This window comes from Coregonus clupeaformis, chromosome 1 (genome assembly GCF_020615455.1).
Source record: "Coregonus clupeaformis isolate EN_2021a chromosome 1, ASM2061545v1, whole genome shotgun sequence".
Classification (NCBI taxonomy): Eukaryota; Metazoa; Chordata; class Actinopteri; order Salmoniformes; family Salmonidae; genus Coregonus; species Coregonus clupeaformis.
Window position 1 is genome coordinate 14,339,635 of NC_059192.1, and position 6,031 is coordinate 14,345,665.

Consider the following 6,031-nt stretch of genomic DNA (forward strand, 5'->3'; position numbering starts at 1 on the left):
GATCCTGACTAGTCTCCCAGTCCCTGCCGCTGAAAAACATCCCTACAGCATGATGCTGCCACCACCATGCTTCACCATAGGGATGGTGCCAGGTTTCCTCCAGATGTGACGCTGGGCATTCAGGCCAAAGAGTTCAATCTTGGTTTCATCAGACCAGAGAATCTTGTTTCTCATGGTCTGAGAGTCCTTTAGGTGCCTTTTGGAAAACTCCAAGCGGGCTGTCATGTGCCTTTTACTAAGGAGTGGCTTCCGTCTGGCCACTCTACCATAAAGGCCTGATTGGTGGAGTGCTGCAGAGATGGCTGTCCTTCTGGAAGGTTCTCCCATCTCCACAGAGGAACTCTGGAGCTCTGTTAGAGTGACCATTGACCAAGGCCCTTCTCCCCCGATTGCTCAGTTTGGCTGGTCGGCCAGCTCTAGAAAGAGTCTTGGCGGTTCCAAACTTCTTCCATTTAAGAATGATGGAGGCCACTGTGTTCTTGGGGACCTTCAATGCTGCAGAAATGTTTTGGTACCCTTCCCCAGATCTGTGCCTCGACACAATCCTGTCTCGGGGCTCTACGGAAAATTCCCTCGACCTCATGGCTTGGTTTTTGCTCTGACATGCGCTGTCAACTGTGGGACCTTATTTAGACGTGTGTGCCTTTCCAAATCATGTACAATCAAATGGATTTACCACAGGTGGACTCCAATCAAGTTGTAGAAACATCTCAAGGATGATCAATGGAAACAGGATGCACTTGAGCTCAATTTTGAGTCTCATAGCAAAGGGTCTGAATACTTATGTAAATAAGGTATTTCTGTTTTTTCTTTTTACATACATTTGCAAAACTTTCTAAAAACCTGTTTTCACTTTGTCATTATGGGGTATTGTGTGTAGATTGATGAGGGGGGAAAATAATTTAATCAATTTTAGAATAATGCTTTAACGTAACAAAATGTGGAAAAACTGAAGGGGTTTGAATACTTTATGAATGCATTGATTGACTGATTAAATGTTATGCTACACAAAGACCAATAAATGTTTTCCAAACTAATTTAATCATTGAATTTTTACACCCGTTACTGAAATGGTTGTTCCAGTTTAAATGGCTTAGGAAGTTTCCTCCCACCCTGGCAGTCATTATGAATGCAGGTTACGTGTGAACACAAATTTCAACTGTTGGATAACCTAACGCTGGCTTGATTCCAATAGGAATTACACATCACTTTGCAAGCCAGCATCATGTGATTTACAGTTAGGGTTGCAAAATTCTGGTAAATATCCCAGGTTTTCCAGAAATCCTGGTTGGAAGATTACTGGACATTTTATTGGGAAAGTATGTGGAATTTTGCAATCGTACTTGCTGGCCTGATGTGGCCTGTAAACGATGAGTTTCAGGCAACTGTATAAGCCCTCATGATATACAGTACCAGTCAAAAGTTGGGACAAAACAACTCATTCAAGGGTTTTTCTTTATTTTTACTATTTTCTACATTGTAGAATAATAGTGAAGGCATCAAAACTATGAAATAACACATATGGAATCATGTATTAACCAAACATTTTTTAAACAATTCTTCAAAGTAGCCACCCTTTGCCTTGATGACAGCTTTGCACACTCTAGGGATTCTCTCAACCAGCTTCACGAGGAATGCTTTTCCAACAGTCTTGAAGGAGTTCCCACATATGCTGAGCACTTGTTGCCTGCTTTTCCGTCACTCTGCGGTCCAACTCATCCCAAACCATCTCAATTGGGTTGAGGTCGGGTGATTGTGGAGGCCAGGTCATCTGATGCAGCACTCCATCACTCTCCTTCTTGGTCAAATAGCCCTTACACAGCCTGGAGGTGTGTTTTGGGTCATTGTTCTGTTGAAACCAGATGGGATGGCATATCGCTGCAGAATGCTGTGGTAGCCATGCTGGTTAAGTGTGCCTTGAATTCTAAATAAATGTGTCACCAGCAAAGCATCCCCACACCATCACACTTCCTCCTCCATGCTTCACGGTGGGAACCACACATGCAGAGATCATCCGTTCACCTACTCTGTGTCTCCCAAAGACACTGCGGTTGGAACCAAAAATCTCAAATTTGGACTCATCAGACCAAAGGACAGATTTCCACCGGTCTAATGTCCATTGCTCGTGTTTCGTGGCCCAAGCAAGTCTCTTCTTATTATTGGTGTTCTTTAGTCGTGGTTTCTTTGCAGCAATTCGACCATGAAGGCCTGATTCACGCAGTCTCCTCTGAACAGTTGATGTTGAGATGTGTCTGTCACTTGAACTCTGTGAAGCATTTATTTGGGCTGCAATCTGAGGTGCAGTTAACTCTAATGAACTTATCCTCTGTAGCAGAGGTAACTCTGGTCTTCCTTTCCTTTGGCGGTCCTCATGAGAGCCAGTTTCATCATAGCGCCACATGGTTTTTGCGGCTGCACTTGAAGAAACTTTCAAAGTTCTTAAAATTTTCCGGATTGACTGACCTTCGTGTCTTAAAGTAATGATGGACTGTCGTTTCTCTTTGATTATTTGAGCTGTTCTTGCTATAATATGGACTTGGTCTTTTACCAAATAGGGCTCTCTTCTGTATACCACCCCTACCTTGTCACAACACAACTGATTGGCTCAAACACATTAAGAATGAAAGAAATTCCACAAATTAACTTTTAACAAGGCACACCTCTTAATTGAAATGCTTTCCAGGTGACTACTTCATGAAGCTGGTTGAGAGAATGCCAAGAGTGTGCAAAGCTGTCATCAAGGCAAAGGGTGGCTACTTTGAAGAATCTCAAATATAAAATGTATATTGATTTGTTTAACACTTTTTTGCTTACTACATGATTACATATGTCGTATTTCATAGTTTTGATGTCTTCACTATTATTCTACAATGTAGAAAATAGTAAAAAGAAAGAAAAACCCTGGAATGAGTAGGTGTGTCCAAACTTTTGACTGGTACTGTATGTAATGGTTCAATTATAATTATAATATTAGCCTAGGAACTCACTTGGTGAAGGCCACAGGACTGAAAATGAATGAATTCAACAACCATGTCTCTGTCAGTAACAAATACAGTCATCGGTGGTAAGAATTCAATCAAAAAGGCAAGGCACACTGGGAAATTGGCTTAGTGGGGGCGTTAAATTTAAGTATACTTTACTCCAAAAAATTGCATTTGTATTACTCATATGAAGGTAGTACTGCTCACTTTAGCTATTTAAGTTTCTTAACTTAAGTTTTTTTAGGTAATCGGTTTCCGCAAAATGTTTGAGTTGCCAGAACTTATCTGGTTTTACAACGTAGGTTTGTTTGAAAAATAGGCAGAAACCATTATATGCTTAAAACATTTGATGTGATTGTAATGATTGTATAACAGTTATTGTAAACTGAAGTTTGTGTGTTATTCACAACAAATTATGACATTTGACAACAATTAGGAGATGGATAAAGTGTACATACAATGACTACTTTGTTTGTTTGTTTGTAATGACTGAGTGATAGATTTTTCCTAGATTTTTCAAATAGAGTTCACAGATGGAAACCTGATCTTGCTGTTTAATGTGTAATGTTATGGAAGAACAGCCAGGTTTTCCATGCTGTATTTTAGTAGAGGGGTCAACTGAGAGTGATCAATCTCTTGGCTGGACAATGATTGCATTTCCCTGCCTGTGGCGCTCTTAGAATGAGAAGACACATCTGGAGGAGTCGGGTCTACATACAAAGCCATCCATGAAACCAAATACAGTAAGAGAAGAAACTACACTGAACAAAAATATAAACGCAACATGCTCATGTAAGGAAATCATTCAATTGAAATAAATTCATTAAATCTATGGATTTCACGACTGGGCAGGGGCGCAGCCATGGGTGGGCCTGGGAGGGCATAGGCCCACCCACTGGGGAGCCAGGCCCTGCCAATCAGAATGAGTTTTTCCCCACAAAACGGCTTTATTACAGACAGGAATACTCCTCAGTTTCATCAGCTGTCCGGGTAGCTGTTCTCAGACGATCCCGCAGGTGAAGAAGCCGGATGTGGAGGTCCTGGGCTGGCGTGGTTACACGTGGTCTGCGGTTGTGAGGCCGGTTGGACGTACTGCCAAATTCTCTCAAACAACGTTGGAAGCGGCTTATGGTAGAGAAATTAACAGTTAATTATCTGGCTACAGCTCTGATGGACATTCCTGCAGTAAGCATGCCGATTGCATGCTCCCTCAAAACTTGAGATATCTGTGGCATTGTGTTGTGTGACAAAACTGCACATTTTAGAGTGGCCTTTTATTGTCCCCAGCACAAGTTGCACCTGTGTAATGATCATGCCATTTAATGAATTTCTTGATATGCCACACCGGTCAGGTGGATGGATTATCTTGGCAAATGAGAAATGCTCACTAACAGGGATGTAAACAAATTTGTGCACAACATTTGAGAGAAATAAGCTTTTTGTGCATATGGAAAACTTCTGGGATCTTTTATTTCAGCTCATGAAACATGGGACCAACACTTTACATATTGCATATATGTATATATATATTTCTGTTCAGCATAGATGTGACGGTTCTGCTGATCTTGTCTTCCATATAGAACAGGTTCAGTGGATTTAAAGGAAAACTCCATTCTCCGCATTTTCCATCATGCGGGTCAGATTTCTGTATTTTGAAACTTACATATCTTGAAAACTTGATTGCTGACATGCAAAACATTTTGGGACTATATCGACAATGGAGTGATGAAACTCCATTGTTTAATGAGCACTGCAGCATAGAGTAACGCCTAGTCCTGTAGGTCAAATACAGTAGGGCTTGAAACCATTTGAACAGACCGCTTCTACCATCTACTGGTTGATTCAGACACTCACACCATCGCATGTGTGGCATGTGGCCCTACAGTGCAATTGTAGTCTGTACATTTGTGTGATATATTATTTGACTGATCAACTATCTTAATTAGGAATTATAAAACAAATTGCCATGTCTTCAACTATTTTGTCATTCAGCATCCTGAAGAGAAAAGGGAACGATAGCCAACAATACTCATATAGTACATCAAATTGGCCTGTGGAGAATCTAGTACAATATGCATCAGTAATGTCATCAATATTCTTCTAGGATAGTCCTCCTCAGATAGCAGCAGTTGATTGCTTTGCCCAGCGTCCATGCTCTTCACCACAGAGTGGTGCTGATCAGTAGTCTAGTTGCTATGCTCAGGCTTTGGCCCCACTCTGGCTGTGGAGGAAAACGCAGGTTGACGTTTATTGTCATGAGTCTTGCCCTGGAGGCAGAGCTGAGCAGTTCCTGCTGAGATGGACCAGCTGCAAAGTCAAAATTGTCTGTATTGTAAAAATTCATCAAAACTAAAATCTGCTTTTTGGTCTTAACTTAAGGTTAGGGTTAGGCATTAGCATTAGCAGTGTGGTTAAGGATAGGGTTAAGGTTAGGTTTAAAAACTGATTTTTTTACTTTGTGGCTGTGCCTGCTTGTGACCACTCTGCAGAGCTTTCTCCATCGAGTACATGAGTCATCTCAATAAATGCCAACCTGCTAGGAAAACACTCAATCATCTCTAACATGTGGGCTTGAACATGTGGATGGGGGAATGGCTATACCATATACAACTCTGACTCAGTGCCTAGTGATGAAGCAGTGAGGATCCCTCTGTCAGCGAGAAGTTCCATAACATAACAGCAATTTCCTTGCATCAGCAACAATCATCCTACGCTGCAGTGCTGGAGAGGCTGTCATTATCCTCCTCACTAATCATCTGCCAGATGATTTAAGGCTTGGTACACATTCATGATGTGACTGGCGCTCATCTGAAGTTTGTGTTGGCCTTAATGAGAAGTTTGTGGTAAAGGGTGGAGAAGGCTCCTCTGATCTGGTTATCTCACCAGTGGAACTTACCAGTAGCCTACTGCTGCTGAAAGTGTCTCTAGCTTCACCATCAACTTTGCAGTACTGTATTTATTAGAAAAGGCAAAAGCAAGGTGATTCAAGGTCAAGTCATCATGTGTAATAACACTGCTATAACATCGTGTTGAGTCTGAGTAGAGTAGGG